The sequence below is a fragment of the Coregonus clupeaformis genome, unplaced genomic scaffold (assembly GCF_020615455.1).
Source record: "Coregonus clupeaformis isolate EN_2021a unplaced genomic scaffold, ASM2061545v1 scaf0135, whole genome shotgun sequence".
In the NCBI taxonomy this organism is placed as follows: domain Eukaryota; kingdom Metazoa; phylum Chordata; class Actinopteri; order Salmoniformes; family Salmonidae; genus Coregonus; species Coregonus clupeaformis.
The window spans coordinates 359,227-382,460 of NW_025533590.1; the positions used below are offsets into that span (position 1 = coordinate 359,227).

The 23,234-nt window shown below is 44.1% G+C and overlaps 1 long non-coding RNA gene across 1 annotated transcript in view; it reads right to left on the reverse strand.

The window, feature by feature from the left end:
• The window catches only part of LOC121531253, a 78,874-nt gene extending 61,920 nt beyond the window's left edge, over nucleotides 1–16,954 (reverse strand). Inside the window, exons 1-2 of the long non-coding RNA XR_005994103.1 lie at nucleotides 16,885–16,954; nucleotides 15,016–15,039 (exon numbers count right to left, since the gene is read on the reverse strand). This is a non-coding gene — a long non-coding RNA (uncharacterized LOC121531253). The remainder of the gene's footprint in view (nucleotides 1–15,015; nucleotides 15,040–16,884) is intronic.
• Nucleotides 16,955–23,234: the final 6,280 nt, after the last annotated feature.

A 23,234-nucleotide genomic window follows, 5' to 3' on the forward strand; every position in this document is an offset into this window, starting at 1 on the left:
CCTGTATTGATTTCCTGACACTGAATAAGGCTACTGTAAAATTCAGTTATCCCCTGCCTCTCATACCAACTGTGATCGAACAGATGCACGGTGCTAAATACTTTACTAAATTGGATTTACGCAGTGCCTACAACCTGGTGCGCATCAGAGAGGGGGATGATTGGAAGAGCGCCTTCAGCACCAGCACCGGGCACTACGAATACAGGGTAATGCCCTACGGCCGGGCGCAAACAAAGCCTTCTGTGCACTCAAGGAACGTTTTACTAACGCACCTGTTCTGGCTCACCCTGACCCGTCTCTGCCCTTCATCGTGGAGGTGGACACCTCCGAGGTTGGCTTAGGGGCTGTTCTTTCCAAACGCACTGGATCGCCGCCTAAACTCCATCCATCCACCTTCTACTCACGGAAGCTGTCTCCCGCGGATCGGAATTACGACGTGGGGGATCGTGAGTTGTTGGCCATCAAGAAGGTGATGAAAGCATGGAGGCACTGGCTGGAGTGCGCTAAACACCCATTCCTTGTCTGGACGGACCACCGGAACTTGGAGTACATTTGAGCAGCGAAGAGGCTGAACCCATGTCAGGCCAGGTGGGCCCTATTCTTCGCCAGGTTTGACTTTACCTGCTGGGATCAAATAGCTTTAAGGCCGATTTAAGGACACCTTGGCACAGGACATCCGGGCTAAGTCTCTTCCTGCTCCACTTGAGCACAGAGCAAGACACCTAGACACCTCCCCTATGGCAAACTCCACCCACTGCCAGTTCCACAACGACTCTGGTCCCATCTCTCCGTGGACTTTGTCACAGACCTTCTCCCCTCGGAGGAGCACACCACCATCCTGGTTGTTGTGGACCAGTTTTCCAAAGCCTGTCGTTTGATTCCTCTGCCTGGTCTCCCTATGGCCCTGCAGACCGCGGAGGCTCTCTTCTCTCACGTCTTCCGGCACTACGGGATCCCGGAGGACATCGTTTCTGACCGTGGTCCTCAGTTCACCTCCCGTGTCTGGAAGGCCTTCATGGAACGACTGGGGGTCACGGTCAGCCTCACCTCCGGGTACGGTCCCCAATCTAATGGGCTACGAAGATACCTACCCAGTTCCTGATTTACCCTTTCCACCTGAAAGGGTAAATCAGGAACTGGGTAGGTATCTTCGTAGTTACAGTCAGGACCGGCCGGGGGAGTGGGCTGCGTTTCTGCCTTGGGCAGATTATTCACAAAACTCCTTCCGTTACTCCTCCACTAACCTCACACCCTTTCAGTGTGTTCCAGGCTATCAGCCGGCCCTGGCACCCTGGTACCGGAGTCAGATCGAGGCTCCTGCGGTGGACGATTGGTTCCGGCGCGCTGAGGAGTTATGGAACACAGCGCACACCTGTCTCCAGCGCATCGTCCTCCGGCAGAAGGCGCAGGCCGATCGTCACCGCAGTGTGGCCCTGGTCTTTCACCCCTGTGACAGGGTCTGGCTTTCTACGAAGGACCTGCCCCTCCGCCTGCCCTGCTGGAAGCTGATCCCATGGTTTGTGGGGCCGTTCAAAGTCCTTTTTTACTATTTTCTACATTGTAGAATAATAGTGAAGACATCAAAACTATGAAATAACACATTTGGAATAATTTAGTAACCAAAAAAGTGTTAAACAAATCAAAATATATTTTATAGGACTTTATAGATTCTTCAAAGTAGCCACCCTTTGCCTTGATGACAGCTTTTCACACTTTTGGCATTCTCTCAACCAGCTTCATGAGGTAGTCACCTGGAATGCATTTCAATTAACAGGTGTCTTTGTTAAAAGTTAATTTGTGGAATTAGTTCCTTTTTAATGCGTTTGAGCCAATCAGTTGTGTTGTTACAAGGTAGGGGTGGTATACAGAAGATAGCCCTATTTGGTAAAATACCAAGTCCATATTATAGCATGAATAGCTCAAATAAGCAAAGAGAAACGACAGTCCATCATTCCTTTAAGACATGAAGGTCAGTCAATGCGGAAAATTTCAAGAACTTTTCATGTTTCTTCAAGTGCAGTCGCAAAAACCATCAAGCGCTATGATGAAACTGTCTCTCATGAGGACCGCCACAGGAAAGGAAGACCCAGAGCTACCTCTGCTGCAGAGGATAAGTTAATTAGAGTTAACTGCACCTCAGATTGCTGCCCAAATAAATGCTTCACAGAGTTCAAGAAACAGACACATCTGAACATCAACTGTTCAGAGGAGACTACGTGAATCAGGCCTTCATGGTCGAATTGCTGCAAAGAAACCAATACTAAAGGACACCAATAATAAGAAGAGACTTCCTTGGGCCAAGAAACACAAGCAATGGACATTAGACTGGTGGAAATCTGTCCTTTGGTCTGATGAGTCCAAATGTGAGATTTTTGGCTCCAACCGCCGTGTCTTTGTGAGACACAGAGTAGGTGAACGGATGATATCCGCATGTGTGGTTCCCACCGTGAAGCATGGAGGAGGAGGTGTGATGGTGTGGGGGTGCTTTTCTGGTGACACTGTCTGTGATTTATTTAGAAATCAAGGCACACTTAACCAGCATGGCTACCACAGCATTCTGCAGCGATACGCAATCCCATCTGGTTTGCACTTAGTGGGACTATCATTTGTTTTTCAACAGGACAATGACCCAAAACACACCTCCAGGCTGTGTAAAGGCTATTTGTCCAAAGAGAGTGATGGAGTGTGCATCAGATCACAATCACCCGACCTCAACCCAATTGAGATGGTCTGGGATGAGTTGGACCGTAGAGTGAAGGAAAAGCAGCCAACAAGTGCTCAGCATATGTGGGAACTCCTTCAAGACTGTTGGAAAAGCATTCTTCATGAAGCTGGTTGAGAGAATGCCAAGTGTTTGCAAAGCTGTCATCAAGGTGGCTACTTTGAAGAATCTAAAATACATTTTGATTTGTTTAACACTTTTTTGGTTACTACATGATTCCATATGTGTTATTTCAATTTAGTCATTTAGCAGACGCTCTTATCCAGAGCGACTTACAGTTATTGAGTGCATACATTTTCATACTGGCCCCCCGTGGGAATCGAACCCACAACCCTGGCGTTGCAAGCGCCATGCTCTACCAACTGAGCTACACAGGGCCAGTTTTGATGTCTTCACTATGATTCTACAATGTAGAAAATAGTAAAAATAAAGAAAAACCCTTGGATGACTAGGTGTGTCCAAACTTTAGACTGGTACTGTATATATAAAAAAAGAGTATAATAATTCTGCTAAGACCATTGACTAAATACTTAGAAAAGCATCAATACACAGGAAGTTGCCAAGCGGTCACTATGCAGGATTTGACTTGAGGCAAGCTAAATTGCCTTCCAAATGCCTCATAATCTGCTTTAGCGCTTGAGCTAATAGCAAACAGACTGTAAAGCACCTGTGGGAACCCACTACTCGTTTTGTAAGCCAAGCACTAATTACTAATTGCCCCACTGAAAAACAATGGGAGTGCTAAGCTAGGCTAGTCCAGCTAATAACCCTCTCAGACCATGCTCCAGTCCAAGCAAGCTAACCTTTCCTAGGTTCCCACACATTCTGGGCTCAATGCCACCCCGCAGCAACCAACACTTATGGGTCTAAGCATCTTTATTCCGGGAAAATTTTAATGCCGATACTTGAGCAGAACAAAGAACGAATAAAAATGCATGATGAAAAATACCTTTCTTCTCTGGGCAAAACAAATACTTTTTGGCCAGAAATATCTTTCCAGCCATAAAGTCTCAGACATGACTCTTTTGAAGATAAAGCAAAGAAAAGGGTCAATAGTCCAGAAGAAATACCACAACAACAACCACTCTTCATCACGATCTTACACCCAGAACCAAATTCTCCATGTCTTACTGGAAATAGGATGATGATGGATGATCTGACCTAGATCCGCTGAGTGCTGAGGGGTTTGGAGGGTCTCTGAGAGGGACGTCACAGGGGTAGCATGTAAGCGTTAGCCACCAGGAGATCAGGATCAAACAGAATCAAACAGGTGGGGCCTGGGAGGAATGAGGAATGTGGAGCCTGGCTGGTGAAGTGCTCTTTCACTCAATCATTCATTACTTGGCCCCTTGCTTCCTCTCCTGTCGTTTCCCCATGCAGACTGAGACTACTTGTCACGATTGCTCACCTCAGACCACTCCAAGAGTTCAGAAAAAGGAATAAGAATACCATTGGAAAACATTGGAGGTTTTATCATGCATTTGAAGGTGAAGTGATCTTTCCATTATAAAGGTAAGAGTTCAGAGTTCAACCAGTCGGGTTAGAGGTTAAAGGTCATACCCTAAGAATAATGGGATGAAGTTTAGCATGTGAGGTTAGGAAAGGTATCCTATGATTGAGGTGATAGATTAGTTAATTGGAATAGGGTTAAAGTTCATATCCTAAGAGGGTGATAAGTAAGCACACAGCCTGTAGGGTTTGAGGTCAGGTTTATATAGACAGTGAATGGGGTGTAATGTATAAGGCATGGAATTCAGCTTAGAGGATCCTCTGTCAGACACTGCTTATTTAGTCTGGATAGGACCTAGTCTGAGCTTCTGAGCATCATACAGCAACCTGGCATACAGCAGTAGAGTCAAGAAAGCAGTCACCAATAGAAACAGTAGATGTTTTCAGACCTTACGGTGGGGGAAGACAAGGACACTACAGGACAAAGCAGGGAGAGAAGGAGATGAGCAAGAGACAGTGAGTAAAGAAGCGAGAGAAAGTGAGGCCAACAAGATTGCGAAAAGCAGAAAAAGAACAAGAGAAAATGGAGAGAGAGGTAGCACATCAAACAACGAAACACGCCAAACAGTGTTGAGGGGGCTAGTAAGTGGGCGGGTGAATGTGGAACAGAGAGATTAATGACTTCCTAACAGGTGGGCCATAGGCTGGCCACCCCTCGACCCTCACCCCTCTTATAGGGGCTTAACCTGGGACCCGCATCAGTGTCAGGTGTCGGCCATACCTCCGGACGGAGCGGATGGAGCCTGTGACCCCCTGGCCATCTCCCCTCACAGGAAGCACATTTGTTTTCCTATCACTTTACCAGAAATCCTCTCCTCTCTCTAAAGCACACACACACAGTTGCACATATACATGTACTTTGTGTCCCTCATTTACTCAAGTGTTTCCTTTATTTTGGTAGTTACCTGTAGGTCTACATGACAGACACACAAAGTAGTGAGGAAAGTAGATTTAGATATACATTGAGTGTACAAAACATTACAAAAACATTAAATAGACTGACCAGGTGAATCCAGGCGAAAGCTATGATCCCTGATTGATGTCACTTGTGAACTCCACTTCAGTCAGTGTAGATGAAGGGGAGGAGACAGGTTAAAGAAGGAATTTTAAGCCTTAAAACAATTGAGATATGGATTGTGTGTGTGCTATTATGAGGGTGAATGGGCAAGACAAAATATTTAAATGCCTTTGAACGGGGTATGGTAGTAGGTGCCAGGCGCACCGGTTTGTGTCAAGAACCGCAACGCTGCAGGGTTTTTCCACACTCAACAGTTTCCCGTGTGTATCAAGAATGGTCCACCACCCAAAGGACATCCAGACAACTAGACACAACTGTGGGAAGCATTGGAGTCAACATGGTCCAGCTTGTGGAACGCTTTCGACACCTTGTAGAGCCCATGCCCCGACGAATTGAGGCTGTTCTGAGGGCAACTCAATATTAGGAAGGTGTTCTTGATGTTTTGTACACTTGGTGTAGATTTAAAGATTTGACATTCCGCTCTCTTCCTGTTTCTGCATGAAATGGATTTAGAACTCAGATAAATCACCTCAACCGCACACACACAATCACACACAACACACACAGTCGCGCACACAAACACACACACGCATACACACACGTTTCAAAACAACAATACAGACAACCAATTTCCCAAAACCCACAAAATAAAATAAAAAACAATTTCCCTATAACCAAAAGCACTAAAACCACTGCTGCAACCCAATTCCCATTGACCTTGGCCTGCAGTCACTCCAGTCTGCAGGTAGAAACACTTCTTTATAGATGAATTAGTCTGTTTCCCCCCCATGCAGGAATAAGCCCACTTTGAGCCGATGGCAGAGTGCTGCTATGTTTGATCTACCCACGTAGTTCACCAGGCCACATCCTCTTTCTGCTTCTCTACCTCCACACTGGCTGTTTACAAATAGCACAGAGGTAGCTAGTCTGCTTTCACAGAGGAATAAACTGGATGGATGTGAAATCAGCGCATTGGTGGCTTTTATCCTATGATGTTCAGCACTGTAGAACGGCATTAAAACATTTACCAAACGAAATAGACAAATACGTTACAAAAGAAAATCGCAACCACCGGTGAACTGCAGTGTTGGAATAAATGGGTAACCTAACCTGAGGTTTTTGTGTGTTTCCATTTTGAGGAGATGTGACCTGGCCCTGGTGTTACTTACGGATGCCAGCTATAAAGAGGTGGCTGGATGCATACATGGACACTCACACAGCTACTGTCCATAAATGTGACGCACAAATAGACTGACAAGGTGTCAGAAACACACAGTCACATAACACACAGACTATACAAATTGTGGTAGCGGCACTTTACGATGCACTTTATTCGTAAAGTCATGAAGGTCATGAAGTCAACTACTACTGCTAAGCTGACTTGAAAGCAGTGAGTCACGCTGGCTCTCTTATCCTCCTATAGACATTATTACAAAAAGAAAAGATGGAAAAGGAATGAAAAGAAGAGGTTTCAGCCAGTTCTTCAGAGAGTAACGACAGGAAATAGCTATGCTACGTCAGTGAGCAGGTTCCATTACATGGGAAGCATTAGAATCAATATAATCTGTATCATCATTCAAATATATCAATTATTACAACTCCTGTCCGGGCGCCAGTTCTTTTCTCATCATCTAACCCAAGTAGCGAGAGATAAAAATCAACCGAGAGAGGGAGTGGAAAAACAAAGAGTGCATCAATTGCCTTTGAGGTGTCCCCAGCCGATAGGATACATGTAATAGCCCTTTGGGGCTATATTTAGCCCTCCTGTGTCGACTTACTGTCAGCGCATTTCAGCAGAGGCCCCTAGGGACACAGCCTGTATCCTTGAGAGAGAAGCAGAGAGAGAGAGCGAGGAGGAATCATCTTCTATCTCCTGGCCAACAGACTGTTAAACAGTTACCATTAGCCGGCCTCCGCCCAGTACCCTACCCTGAACCTTAGTCACTGTTCTAGCAGGCTACCAACCGGTACTCTACCCTGCACCTTAGAGACTGCTGCCCTATGTACATACAGTCATTGAACACTGGTCACTTTAATAATGTTTACATACTGTTTCACCCTCTTTATATGTATACTGAACAAAAATACAAATGCAACATGTAAAGTGTTGGTCCCGTGTTTCATGAGCTGAAATAAAAGATCCCAGAAATGTTCCATACGCACAAAAAGCTTATTTCTCTCAAAATATGTGCACAAATTTGTTTACATCCCTGTTAGTGAGCATTTCTCCTTTGCCAAGATAATCCATCCACCTGACAGGTGTGGCATATCAAGACGCTGATTAAACAGCATGATCATTAAACAAGTGCACCTTGTGCTGGGGACCATAAAAGGCCACACTAAAATGTGCAGTTTTGTCACACAACACAATGCCACAGATGTCTCAAGTTTTGAGAGAGCGTGCAATTGACATGCTGACTGCAGGAATGTCCACCAGAGCTGTTGCGAGAGAATTTAATGTTAATTTCTCTACCATAAGCTGCCTCCAATGTCGTTTTAGAGAATTTGGCAGTACGTCCAACCGGCTTCACAACCGCAGACCACGTGTAACCAGCCCAGGACCTCCACATCCGGGTTCTTCACCTGCGGGATCATCTGAGACCAGCCAACTGGACAGCTGATGAAACTGAGGAGTATTTCTGTCTGTAATAAATCCCTTTTGTGGGGAAAAACTAATTCTGATTGGCCGGGCCTGGCTCCCCAGTGGGTGGGCCTGGCTCCTAGGTGAGTGGGCCTATGCCCTCCCATGTCTGCGCCCCTGCCCAGTCATGTGAAATCCTTAGATTAGGGCCTAATGAATTTATTTCAATTGACTGATTTCCTTATATGAACTGTAGCTCAGTAAAATCATTGAAATTGTTGCATGTTACGTTTATATATTTGTTCAGTATATAAACTGTATTTTAGTCATGGCTCATTCTATATAATGTATTTTTCTGGATTATGCATTTTGTTATATATTTTTTTATTGCTAGGTATTACTGCACTGTTGGAACTAGAAACACAAGCATTTCACTGCACCTGCGTTAACATCAGCAGAACTGTGTATGTGACCAATAAACTTTGATTAGATTTTGATTTGAGGTCAAAAAGAGATGGAGCACAGAAAGGAGGATACAGGGATATATGGGGAAAGAGCCTTGTGTAGCTGAGGTGAGCGCTGATGCTATACAAACGTGCTAACATTTTGTGCTGACAGTTCTGTGACAGACATTTTCAGGTCTTTTTTTCTATATACTTGTACTGTACAGTCAAGGCACAATCTGTAGAGACCCTTCCATGATCAGAGGTCACCAGGCAAAGGTCACCAGGAAGGTGAGGAAGCAAATTCAGAATAGTGAGCCAGTACACAAGAGAGAGGACACAGCATACTATGCCTATACTATAGGCTTGAAATAGCTTTACTTCAACCTTAAAGCAAAAGCATGTTTGGCTGTAACCACTTGGCTTCGGAGGGGGGAAGAAAAGCCTTCTTCAAAGAAAGGTTACATAGTCCAAGGTACCCTCAAGCCTGCCTGCTTCCTCCGAGTCTGGGTGCTCATTGCATAAGGGGGAGATGAGAGAGAGGAAGAGGTGGAGCGAGGGATGGGGAAGAGAGACTGAGAGAACCCTACTGAATTAGTGATAAGGCTTGCCCCTCGTATATATCTTTGATGAGTGAGATCATGTTTGGTCACCCACATGATGCCAACGCTGTGGCGACTACAGTGAGGGCTGCTGGGAGAAAGAGGGCCGATAAAGAGAGGATAACGGGATGTATACAGTGTCTTGCGACGTTTTCCGTTTCGTCTCCTCTGTTGCCAGATGATCGACTAGTTGGGAGATGTTGCGTAAGCATCTCAGTTACAGGAACACCACCTCCACAAACGGTTCATCACATAATAGCATAAAGGACAACATTGTTGTTGTCGATTTGCAGGCCTTTATGTACTCAAAAGGAGATATGTTCAATCAATTAATATCTTCACATGACCTAAAAAAAAAGGTAGATAATCAATTGAGATAAATACTTTTTCAAGGCAGTCATGGTAGAATATAAGCTTTCAAAGTGCATAGAAAATACATTATACTTTTTTTTTTAAGCGTTGTGTTCACTCCCAAGCAGTTAGGAGGAAATCTCTGAGAGCTCTGTGTGTCCCAAATCACCCTATTCCCTATTTAGTGCACTATTCTTTTGACCAGGGCCCATTGTAGTGCACTATATAGGGAATAGGGTGCCATTTGGGACCTACCCTCAGTGTATTTCTTTGTGCGTAGGGTTCACTCTTGCACAGTTAGGAGGACATCTCTAAGAGCTCTCCTCTCTCCTGCTGGAAAGTGAACCTTGTTCCCCCGTCTATCTTTAGCCAGTTCTGTCATGTCTTGTCACTCGTGTTCTTCTTTCCACAGCACTTAAATCTGGTATCCACACCTCCGGGCCATCCAATATCCTGTACTTTCCTTTTTCCTACTGCAAAGGAAGGAAGCTCTGGCACTGGCGGGTTCTTCTACACACACGCGCACACACACACACACACGCACAAACACTCATGCACTTACACACACAGTGTAGGATGAGACAGAGAGCATGTGGATAGAAGGATTGAACTGATCTGGTCTGGTCAACACACCATTTTGCTATTTGCTCTGGACTAATTTCAGCCTACTTAATGTCGTTTTCATTTGATGTGATTTCAATTCAGTGCAATTGGTTTGACACTCAATGATGTCCATTACCTTTCATGTCTCTCAGCCACTACACCAGAGAGAGGGGGGGCAGGCAGAGTGAGATGACAGACAGCCAGAGCAGTGGGAAAATATGAATGCACCGTTTGCCTTTGAGCTGTCCCCAATACCTGTAATAGACCCGTCACAGCAGCTATATATAGACACACAGCCTTGGCATTCTGCCTGCATGCTGTCTCCGTTGCTGTCGCTGCTGTAGCTACTGTCGCCGTCTCAGTCGCTACGAGTAGCCTGGCGGCAGGTAGCCTAGCATTTAAGAGCATTGGGCCAGTAACCAAAAGGTCACTGGTTCGAATCCCTGTGGAAAAGGTGGAACAATATGCGGTTCTACCCTTGAGCAAGGCAGTTAACCCCCAACAACTGCTCCCCGGTCCAGTAACCGAAAGGTCACTGGTTCAAATCCCCGAGCAGGCAAGGTGGAAAAATATGCCGTTCTACCCTTGAGCAAGGCAGTTACCCTCAACAACACCTGGGCCCTGTGGATGTTGATTAAGGCAGCCCCCTGCACCTCTCTGATTAACTGTGGAAGACACATTTCGGTTGAATGCATTCAGTTGTGCAACTGACTAGGTTTTCCCTGTCAGCACAAATCTATAGAGGTGAAAAGTGGGAGTATAATGCACTCCTACCCTAGTTAGTATGTAGGCTAAAGTTCTCCTCCCTATCTAGTGTACACTTTGGACAAGTGTTCAAACCATTGTGTGTTTCTGTTCATCTGTATACACTGAGTGTACAAAACATTAGGAACATGACAGACTATCCAGGTGAAAGGTATGATCCCTTATTGATGTCACTTGTCAATCAGTGTAGATGAAGGGGAGGAGACAGGTTAAAGAATGATTTTTAGGCCTTGAGACAATTGAGACATGGATTGTGTGTGTGCCATTCAGAGGGTGAATGGGTAAGACAAAAGATTTAAGTGCCTTTGAACGGGGTATGGTAGTAGGTGCCAGGCGCACCGGTTTGAGTGTGTCAAGAACTGCAACGCTGCTGGGTTTTTCACGCTCAACAGTTTCCTGTGTGTATCAAGAATCGTCCACCACCCAAAGGACATCCAGCCAACTTGACACCACTGTGGGAAGCATAGGAGTCAACATGGGCCAGCATCCCTGTGGAACGCTTTCCACACTTTGTAGAGGCCATGCCCCAACGAATTGAGGCTGTTCTGAGTGCAAAAGGGGAGGGTGCAACTTCATATTAGGAATATTGTGCCTTATGTACTCCTGACTGCACAATAACATTTCCCTGTGGGGACAGTAAAGTTTTAATTGACATAGGCTATATTAACTTGAATTAAAGGAGAGAAAGCAAGTAAGGGAGTCCATTCAAGGCTATTGGGAGCCAGGCTGTGTGTGTGAATGAAGAGTGTGGGCATTCCCCCTCCCTCCAGCCCTGGCAGGCAGACTCCAGTGGAGAGATGACATAGCCGCCGCTGCTAACTCCCCATTCAGAACCACTGAGTCCTGCTAATGCTGCTAGCACACTTAATGGATAATGCGAGAGAGCGCAAGAGAGAGAGCGAGAGAGGGGGGGAGAGAGAGAGTGAATGAGATAGAGAAAAAGGCTGGTGGTGGATGAGAGAGAGAGAGAGAGAGAGAGAGAGAGAGAGAGAGAGAGAGAGAGAGAGAGAGAGAGAGAGAGAGAGAGAGAGAGAGAGAGAGAGAGAGAGAGAGAGAGAGAGAGAGAGAGAGAGAGAGAGTGAATGAATGAGATAGAGAGGATGGGCAAGTAAGGAGAAAGCAGTGAGGATGTACACCAATTGAGTCATGTCACAAAGCAATGTTTTCCATTAGCTCCGGCTGTCGGCTAATCAGCCGGTTACACACATTTTCAACCGGCTACATTTTCAACAACAATTCGTTAGTCCGTCAAGCCCTCTCCTGCTAGAATGAACAACATTTATTCTAGCGATCTATTGATAGGATTGGCACCTATCAGTCACAAAGCGAGCGATGACAGGCAAACGCAGCAGAGAGGAAGAGGAAGAGGTTTCCCTCTCACCAAAATCTTTCCAAAATCTGCCCAATGTGTTTCTATGGGCTTATTTTGGACCTAAGCTTGTCGCCTGCCTTCCAACCTTTGGGACAACAAGTCCCATTGTTAAGGCAAGACATCAGCATCTCATCATTATATACAGATCTCTGGTTGCAGTTGAATTTCTTTACATGGAAGAGGCAGAGAGAGAGCATGATGCTTGTGAATTTGCACGCCCCATGTAATGTAAGTGGTAACGATGAGTCAAAATCCAATAGCCTAATTATGGTTTTCTGACATTCATTTTTTTATATTTTTTTATTTGTGTTTCACATATGCAGCTAACTGGAGTCGTGGCGCCAAGTAGGCTAGTTACTGTGCGTTGATTGACAACTGAACAGCAAGTGTTGACTAGTTTATAAAAGGTGTCCAGCTGACTGAATAAAGTCAATCTACTACATCCCTTTGCCATTCATAAATCATGCAGCATGGTTATATGTCCATGGTATCGCATCGGGACAAGTAAACCAAAGCCAGGGTTTCCTAGTTTTCCTTTCCTAGGATGTCTGGGCTTGCCAGACAGTGACGCTAAAGTGAGTGACTCTCATCTCGTCAGTCACTAGATATATTTCCATTAACTTGTACAGTGATTTTTTTGTCGACATTAACGTTTGCATAGAAAATAGATGCGACAATTGCCTGATATGGTGCGTTTCCATTTAACTATCTTGTGTCGATAAAAACAGCTGGTCATAATGACGTCACACCTAAAAATAAAGAATACACTAAAACCTAGTGTCGAAAAAAAATGTAGTGGTTGAAGTGTTTCCATTACCCATTTAGGCAAATTGCGCATTATCTGTTTCATGTCTCAGGTAGCCCGCAAAAGCCAGCATGGATAGAATGCGATAATTTACGAATATTTGCAATATTCTAATAATTCTGATGTGCCAACGTATCGCCACGGTCCATGCCATGGTGAAACTTGCATTCCTGCCGTTTCCATTACACATGTCGCAATAATTTTTTGCCTACTGAGGTTAGCCTGCCGAATCGCATCGGTGCCAGAGCTGTTCATTTGGCTCCCTAATTTGCATAGGCTACTGGTAGGCTTAGGCTTTTTGGCGATTATCTGCAGATAAGTTATGAATATATGCGAAAACCAGGAAAACACTGGAGAAAACAGAAACCTGGAAAAACAAAACATTTCATTTATTTTTTAAGATAATGTGAACTATTTACTTAATTTTTCTGTTTTAATAAAATACATAATTTGAAGAACAACCATCATTGTGGCAATTCATAACTTGAGGTAAAACTGTAAATAATACTTTTCTCTTAGAAAAACATCCTGATCCTGATCATATTTTTATTTTTTAATTTTTTTATTTAACCTTTATTTAACTAGGCAGTCAGTTAATAACAAATTCTTATTTACAATGATATAGGCCTAGACAATATCCAAAACAACTAACAATACACTCAATTCATAAATGTTCTGTAATTTAAATTGTAACGTTGTCTTTCTACACAATACCACAACTAATTTGTCCAATCTGGGAGGTAAACTCGATGTATTCATTCATTTCGCTGTGTATTTCAGATGGATTCAAGGCATTAGAATGTACCAGAGGCCACCAAAATAGAGCTCCTTCGACCAAAGAATAATAACCCAGAGGGCGGCCGGGGGGGGCTGGCTAGCTACTTTTCCTATTTGGCTGGCTACTCTATGTACTTGTGGAAAACACTGACAAAGTGCATCACACTGTATAATCACTCAATGACAACATGTCAAAAGGCTTGGATGTGTTACGATTGATGTACACAGGAAAACAACTACATGCATGCTTGCACACAATCCGTTAGCGCACAAATTGACGCATGCAAACATACATGATATTGGCATGTAGCCTCATTGCTGTACTGTACCCCATCACACATATTTATAAAAGCATACATATGCACACACGCATGCACACACACTCCTACACAAAAGTCTCCAACATACACTAACACATGTATACGCACAAACAGCCTATCACATAAGCATACACTTACACAACCCTTTCAGGGAATCACCCTGAAATAATGACACAATCAGAGGAGATGATGTCAGCAACTGTCAGTGGAAAAATACCCCCTCCAGGCAAAATTCTGCCCCCTCTGTCCCTCCCTCCCTCCCTCCATCCTTCCTACGCGTGGTAAGGAAGCACCATGAGGAAGCACTAACCCAGGGCAGGACGGGAAGTACTGTGTGGGGTTGGGGATAAAGGGATGAGCAAACCTCTGGGATATCTTGTGGTCCTCCCCGGTGATGGGAGCTGACAGGGCAGGACCAGGGGCACCCTGGACTGGGCTGAACCATCCTAGTTGACTCATTTATTCTAGGCCTCAGTTAGCTAACAGAGTATGTGTGTGTGTGTGTGTGTGTGTAAAGCAGTGGTCTATTATTAGCATCGCTGGTCTCCGGACAGGTTGGGCCTGGAGCCCTGGGACAGGCACTCGACATGTCCTATCCCTCTCTTTCATTCACTCTCTCTCTGCCCAAACCAGATGGTGATGGAGGAGGTGAGGATGGACTCAACTATTGATGCGTAAAACCAGATGATGTTTGACAGGGAGATTGAGTTTTTTTCATCTGCCGCAAGTAGTACATCCGCTGGTGTGCCTTCTTGGTGAGCGTTGTGTTGTCTTCTTCCCACATGACTTTGTGGCGGATGGAAAAAACTCAATCACTGGCCTGTATCGCCACCTGGTGGACTTTACATGTTACATGTGAATGTTTACCCTGTTGCCTATCATGAAGTCTACCAGTGAATCTCAAATAGCACACCATTACATGGACTATACTGTGGTCAATGGGCTTCGGTGGTAAATCCAGGGACATATTCATTAGAGCACACCGTAGCAAAATGTAGCAAAAAATGTAGCACCTCCCAGTTTCTGACTGTTTTCTTTCGTTTTATGCCTACTGAACACGACCCAGCTCAGTAATAGCCAGATGAAACGGACATATGACTATGTTGATTGGTTGTGAGTGAGTGCTGGTGGGTAGAGGTGGTCTTACCCTGGCTGTGTAGAGGGCCTTGCTCTGTTGGGAGGGAGGAGAAGAGCAAGGGTCACACAAAGGTATAAAGCATTATGAATACAATAGCCAACTGAGTGTAATGCAATATGGATGCATTTATTTGCAAACGCATTTTACCTTGACTATAGGAGCCATGATTTTGTTGCTTATTGCAAGTCTTATATGTATTCATAATACATAAACATTTTCAGCTTGGACACCTTGAATAGGAAGGATTGTGCAGAAACTTAGCGACTAGTTCAATGCACTAAGTCACTCTGGATAAGAGCAACTGCTAAACGACTAATATCAAATGTAAATGACCGAAGTGACCAGATGATTATGCTTATTTACAGTGCATTCGGAAAGTATTCAGACCCCTTCACTTTTTCCACATTTTGTTACTTTACAGCCTTATTCTAAAATTGATTACATTATTTTTTTCCCCTCATCAATCTACACACAATACCCCATAATGACAAAGCGAAAAAAGGTTTTTAATTTTTGGGGCAAAAATATAAAACAGAAATTAATTACATAAGTATTCAGACCCTTTGCTATGAGACTCGAAATTTAGCTCAGGTGCATCCTGTTTCCATTGATCATCCTTCCATTGATCCACCTGTTGTAAATTCAATTGATTGGACATCATTTGGAAAGGCACACACTTGTCTATATAAGGTCCCACAGTTGACAGTGCATGTCAGAGCAAAAACCATGCCATGAGGTCGGAGGAATTGTCCGTAGAGCTCCGAGACAGGATTTTATCGAGGCACGGATTTGGGGAGGGGTACCAAAACATTTCTGCAGCATAGAATGTCCCCAAGAACACAGTGGCCTCCATCATTCTTAAATGGAATCAGTTTGGAACCATTAAGACTCTTCCTAGAGCTGGCCGCCCGACCAAACTGAGCAATCGGCGAAGAAGGGCCTTGGTCAGGGAGGTGACCAAGAACCAGATGGTCACTCTGACAGAGTTCCTCTGTGGAGATGGGAGAACCTTCTAGAAGAACAACCATCTCTGCAGCACTCTACCAAGCAGGCTTTTATGGTAGAGTGGTCAGACGGAAGCCACTCATCAGTAAAAGGCACATGACAGCCCGCTTGTAGTTTGTCAAAAGGCACTTAAAGGACTCTCAGACCGTGAGAAACACGATTCTCTGGTCTAATGAAACCAAGATTGAACTCTTTGGCCTGAATGCCAAGCCTCACGTCTGGAGGAAATCAGGCAACACTCATCACCTGGCCAATACCATCCCTACGGTGAAGCATGGTGGTGGCAGCATCATGCTGTGGGGATGTTTTTCAGCGGCAGGGACTGGGAGACTAGTCAGGATCGAGGAGAAGATGAACGGAGCAAAGTACAGAGAGATCCTTGATGAAAACCTGCTCCAGAGCACTTCATGACCTCAGACTGTGGCGAAAGTTCACCTTCCAAGAGGACAACGACCCTAAGCACACAGCCAAGACAACGCAGGAGTGTCTTCGGGACAAGTCTCTGAATGTCTTTGAGTGGCCTGCTGGACCTCCCGGTAGTCAAACGGTAGTCAAACGCATCAAAGTTGGTCTTCAGAACCAGATAGGAGGGGCAGATAGGAGCCATTAGGACAGAGCAGGTCATCAAATCATCAGCGCAAATAACTGACTTAACCAGGCTGATTAAAGGAACTTCGGTTTCTCATAATTAAATTGGCCACCCAACATGTTTTGAAACGGGGAAGATGAGGTACTACCTGAATTTGTCCAAAAAGAACACTGATTACGTTTTCTGTTGCTAATCGTTTTGCTACGGTGTGCCCTACTGACCCAGGTTACAGGTATCTGCTTCCCATCCTATCATGTACCCACAGATAAGCACAGGCCACCCACCTGAACAACACAACCCACTGAGGCGAAGAGGTCTTCTCCCCTGGAGAAGGCCACAGTCCGGACAGGACCTTGAGCAGATTCAAAACAACCAAGTCAGAGAGAAACAACACCACTTAAAATCACTAGAACAGACCATCACTACTCGTATGATGATAGCTCATTGCTTCCAGTTCCCGCAAATGTTCAGATCATAGAATTTGAATTACTAATAATAACCTAGCAATTATATTTCTATGGTTCAGATGGGTATGTCCACATTCTGTAGCATAAAGAGTGTGGTCCTAAATGTGGTCTAAGCGTGACCTTGTGGCCGTGGAGGGTGTAGATGAGGAGCCTCTCCAGCAGGTCCAGTATCTTCATCGTGTTGTCACTGGAGCCACTGATTAGGTACAGTGCCTTCAGAAAGTATTCACACCCCCTGACTTTTTACAAATGTTGTTGTGTTACAGCCTGAATTTAAAATAGGTTAAATTGAGATTTTGTGTCACTGGCCTACACACAATACTCCATAATTTCAAAGTGGAATTATGTGTTTAGACATTTTTACAAATTAATAAAAAATGAAAAGCTGAAATGTATTCAGTCAATAAGTATTCAACCCCTTTGTTATGGCAAGTCTAAATAAGTTCAGGAGTAAAAATGTGCGTAACAAGTCCCATAATAAGTTGCATGGACTAATTCTGTGTGCAATAATAGTGTTTAACATTAGTTTTGAATGACTACATCTCTGTACCCCACACATACAATTATCTGTACCTCAGTTGAGCAGTGAAGTCCAAACATAGATTCAACCACAAAGTCCAGGTAGGTTTTCCAATGCCTCACAAAGGGCACCTATTGGTAGATGGGTAAAAAAGAAAAGGCAAAGAAAGCAGATATTGAAAATCCCTTTCATCATGGTGAAGTTATTAATTACACTTTGGATGGTGTGTCAATACACCCAGTCACTACAAAGATACAGGTGTCCTTCCTAACTCAGTTGCAGGAGAGGAAGGAAAGAGCTCAGGGATTTCACCATGAGGCCAATGGTGACTTTAAACAATTACTGAGTCAGGCAAAATCAAACAGGAAAACCTGGTTCAGTCGACTTTCGAACTGACACTGGGAGACAAATTCATCTTTCAGCAGGACAATAACCTAAAACACATGGCCAAATATATTCTGGAGTTGCTTACCAAGACGACAATGAATGTTCCTGAATGGCCTAGTTACAGTTTCGACTTAAATCAGCTTGAAAATCTATGGTGAGACTTGAAAATGGTTGTCTAGCAATGATCAACAACCAAGTTGACAGAGCTGGAAGGATTTTTTAAATAATAATGTGCATATTGTACAATCCAGGTGTGCAAAGCTCTTAGAGACTTACCCAGAAAGCTGCCAAAGGTGATAATAACATGTATTGACTCTGGGGTGTGAATACTTATGTAAATAAGATATTTCTGTATTTCATTTTCAATACATTTGCAAAAAATGTCTAAAAACATGTTTTGACTTTGTCATTATGGGGTATTGTGTGTAGATGGGTGAGGGAAAACTCTCCCGAGTGGCGCAGTGGTCTAAGGCACTGCATCGCAGTGCTAGCTGTGCCACTAGAAATCCTGGTTCAAATCCAGGCTCTGTCGTAGCCGGCCACGACCGGGAGACCCATGGGGCGGTGCACAATTGGTCCAGGGTAGGGGAGGGAAGGGCCGGCAGGGATGTAGCTCAGTTGGTCCAGGGTAGGGGAGGGAAGGGCCGGCAGGGATGTAGCTCAGTTGGTAGAGCATGGTTACTGGCCCAATGCTCTTAACCACTAGACTGGTTACACACTAAACTTTAGAAAAGTGCCCTACACCCAACAGTGAAGTTAAACCATGATTGTATTCTAAATCAAATTACTACTTGTTTTAAGTAGAACAACATGGCTTATTAGAATTAAATAATGGGAGAAATATGATTTCAGAATTCATATTATAATCTTGTATGCAGCAGATTCATCTCTATAAAGTAGACTACATTATAATCATCTTAGCTTCATTGTCTACCAGTACTAACATCTTCACTACACCAACGCAATGCAAATGCAAAGAACAGCCTCCTGTCCTGTACCCAGTGTCTCAGAGTAGGAGTGCTGAACTAGGATCAGTTGAGCCTTTTAGGTCATAATGAATACGATTAAATAGACAGGGGGGCTCTGATCCTGGACCAGCATTGTGAAGCAATGAAAGGTGAAAAACACCCAAACAACACTCTTTGCACGTTGCTTGGAAAAGGGGGTTAGTCAATAAAAATGATTGAAAATAAAGGCACACTGATCAACTCAGCCATGGACTTTGTTTCTAAAGAGTAGCCGTGTCACATAGTTTTGATCAGGATAAATAAAGGTTGAATACAAACTTAAACAATTCGCCCTAGTCTTAGTCTGAGGCATTCCACATACAGTCAGTCCATCAGTAGTGGAATGGATATGAAAGATACAATCACTAAAACCACTCATACATGATTGTATTTAAACACACACCTCTCAGCTGCTCTGATCAACTCGGGTCACATGACCTGATCAGACCTGGGTCACATATACTGTATTTGCGCTCTGTGCCCAGCAAGCTAAATCAAGTGGACACTCCATGTTTAATGTCAGACGTTTCTCCTACTCTTTCCTCCAAATGCTTTTCATCCCTTAATCTTCTCTACTCTCTCTGATAATGCTGTTAGTCATTCTCTCTCTTTTTATTATATTCTCTTCTCTCTCTTTTCTCTCTCTCCATCTCTGTCACTGTTGATTATCATTACCTCCCTCTCTCCTCCTCTCTTCCTCCCTGTCTCTGTCATCTGTCCGTCTGTTGTCACACCAGGTGAACTTGCTCCTCCCACTCTGCGGGTGATTGGTCGTCCACTAGCTGGGGGGTGAGGCTTGAGTCCATCTCAGTGGGAGTGAGGTTGTCATCTCCACAGTGTGAGTGTGTGAGTGTGTCCACTGCGTCCTGCGACAGGTCCGACACACACCCCGTGTTCACACACTCCTCGCCCTCACAACACTCCAGATCCAGAGTGCTGGGTCTTTTAACCTCTAGGCTGCCCACAGGGCAGGGGGAGCCAGCCTGTCCCCTCCCCGCCTCGCCCTCTCCCTCCTGGGCCGGCCGTAGTTCATCTGTGGCCTCCACGCTGGAACTGACATGGGAGTCAGGAGGGGAATGACTCTTTGGGTCCCCACCGTCTTGGGGTGAAACAGTGAGTGAGTCTGTCTCTGCATCTGGGGGTGAGTATTTATCTGGGGGTGAGTCAGTCTCGGAGCTAGCGGAGGGGATGAGGGTAATGTTCTGGGGATGGTCCTGGGGGTGTGTGTGTTGGATCCAGGCCATGATGTTGTCCAGGAGCAGGGCTCCAGCTGAGGGCTCCAGGGGATCCAGACAGCCCGGGTCACTGGGGGTGAAGGGACCTCCTGGAGGGACCACTGGGGACAGGAGGAGGTCTAGGTCTGGGTAGGGGAGTAGGAGGGAGTGGGGGTCTGTGGTAGAGTGATTGGGGTCTAGAGTGTGGGAGTCCAAGGTGAGGGCATGAGGGGCTGAGGTGTAGGAGGCATTGTGGTCTGGGTTTGGATTCGAGGTGTGGTCTGGGTTGCAATGGTCTGGGTTAGGGGTGTAAGGGTCCGGGTTAGGGGTGTAAGGGTCTGGGATAGGGGTGTAAGGGTCTGGGTTAGGGGTGTAAGGGTCTGACATCTTTGTGTCCAACAAACCAGAATGCCCTGGCTTTGGGGTTCAGATTCCAGATAATCAGGGTCTTATCTGCAGACCCTGAGGCTGACAGAAACATGGACGGACACACAATAAACATAATGAGATGGGAATTATACATTTCCAGATAGTAAAGACTAGCCTGATCACAGATCTGTTTGTGCTCTTGCCAACTCATTGCTTTCATTGTCAAGCCGAACATGACAATTGGATATGGGCAAGGGAGCAGAAACAGACTGGGCTAAGTGAAGACATGATGCAATTTGAATGTGTGGTGTGTTGTAGATCTATACCCAGCTGTTTGTGGTTGGGATTGAAGTCTGCACAGGTGACAGCATCTTTGTGGCCCTTGAAGTATTGCTCAAGTGTGGGGTCCTCCTACAATAACAGTTCACCAAAGGGTCAGGTATGGCTGTTATGCCAAAGTTGCCAAGTGTGCGAAAACATTGCATGCCATACCACTAAGTTGTGTTAGCCATTCGTTTTTTAGGGTCCTGTTTTGCATGCTGTTGGGAAACTACTTTTGAATGTGGCACACTACAGCGAATCAATCAGTGTTGTTCTGTTACTAACTGTTTGCCAAATTACTTAACTATTCCAAGTAACTTTCTTGAAATATAGTAAAGCTTTGGATGAGCTAGGCTGTCCGTTGATGACATGACAATATTGGCTATCTAATATAAAAGCTAGCTAGCTGGTTAGTTAAATACTATTAAGTTAGCTAGAGTTCAGCTAATTTATCTAGCTAGCTAACGTTAGCAAGCATGCTTATGGGAGGGCAGTCAAGCTTTAGCTAGTTCACGTCACCGATATAATCCCTAAGTAAACAGCACACTTACCATAACAAATTAATTTAATGTGTTGACTTCGATAATCCTTACATTTGCAATGCATTAGCTTTTTTGAAAGATTAGCGGAGAAAGTTGGGGTCCCCAACTCAAGACTTCCATCTGTCTTTCAAATACAAAACAGAGAGCGCGCCCTATATAACACCTTTTGGGTCTTTGCTTGTCAAAATAGATACACATCAAATAACACTATTTGACACGTCAAATAAACTTGTTGACCAATCAGGACCTGAATATGACCTCACTTGACATAATAATTAAACATGTTCATTAATTTTTTACGTAGTTATTACACATTGATTACACTATCACTTGTATGAATGTGGAATATGAATGTCAATAAGCACAATAGGCTGACAGGGGAGGTAATTTCCCACAGTAAACGTCCCGCAATAAGAGCTACGACGCTAATATTTGTGTAAACTCTTCACAGTTGTGTACTGTGGGTGTCACCGAGTAGACTGATACCCAATTGCATTCCACATTCCAACACTCCAATCTTGTTTAACATTATCTAGTCTAAATGTGGCATGATTCCACCAATTGTAACCTTCTGCGTCACTTTCAAAGAGGGACTTGTATTTTGAAGTCCAAATGCAAATTCATTATTGTGGCTAATCCTTATTGTGGCTAGCTTCACAACACATAACCCGGTCCGGTCAAGCCATACTAAACAGATGAAACTAGCTGGCTGCTTATAACGTTAGTTTTGGGCAACAGGGTTAAGTAGCTGGCTAGCTAGTTATTTCAACAAAAGAACAACAAGTGGCTACCTAGCTAATATTTACTCACATGGATTCCTAAATCATTGCTAAGAATATTGAACATGACTGCAATTTCTACTGCCTGGTCATAGTCTTCAGGCTGGTTGCATTGGCGCTAGCAGTGGTATAAAGTACTTAAGTAAAAATACTTTAAAGTACTACTTAAGTAGTTTTTGGGGGTATGTGTACTTGACAACTTTTACCTCTACTTAAATAATGTACTTTTTACTCCATACATTTTTCCTGACACCCAAAAGTACTCGTTACATTTTTTATGCTTAGCAGGACAGGAAAATTGTCAATTTCATACACTTATCAAGAGAACATCTCTGGTCATCTCTACTGCCTCTAATCTGCTTCATTAGTAAATTATGTCTGAGTGTTGGGAGTGTGCCCCTGGTTATCCCCTCAATAAAAAATTTAATTAAATGATGCCATCTGGTTTGCTTAATATAAGGAATTTAAAATTATTTATACTTTTACTTTTGATACTTAAGTATATTTAAAAAGAAATACTTTTAGACTTTTACTCAAGTAGTATTTTAATGTATGACTTTCTGTTTTACTTGAGTCATTTTCTATTAAGGTATCTTTACTTTTACTCAAGTATGAAAATTGGGTACTTTTTCCACCACTGGGTACTAGCTAGGTACCAAGCTAAAGCTAGCTACCCCAGAAATTGCTAATAACATCTGTATCAAAGATATTTGCAAACATTTTTGATCCTGATCTTATTTCAAATGCTCACACAGACGTTTTCCCATTCGGTCTAACAAATAATGGCTTATTACCAACCGGGTATTGTACAGTTTTGACAGTGATGGTAATGGTGGCACTTGGCTTGCACATGCAAATTCAGCACACACAACATTCTATAATATAATTGTGTTATTTGACGTGTCAAATTAAAAGCTTATTTTATACGTCAAATAGTGTTATTTGACGTGTATCTTTTTTAACACGCAAAGACCCAAACGGCGTTCCATAAGCGACCACTTCTTCAGATTTTGCTAGTAGAGCGCCGA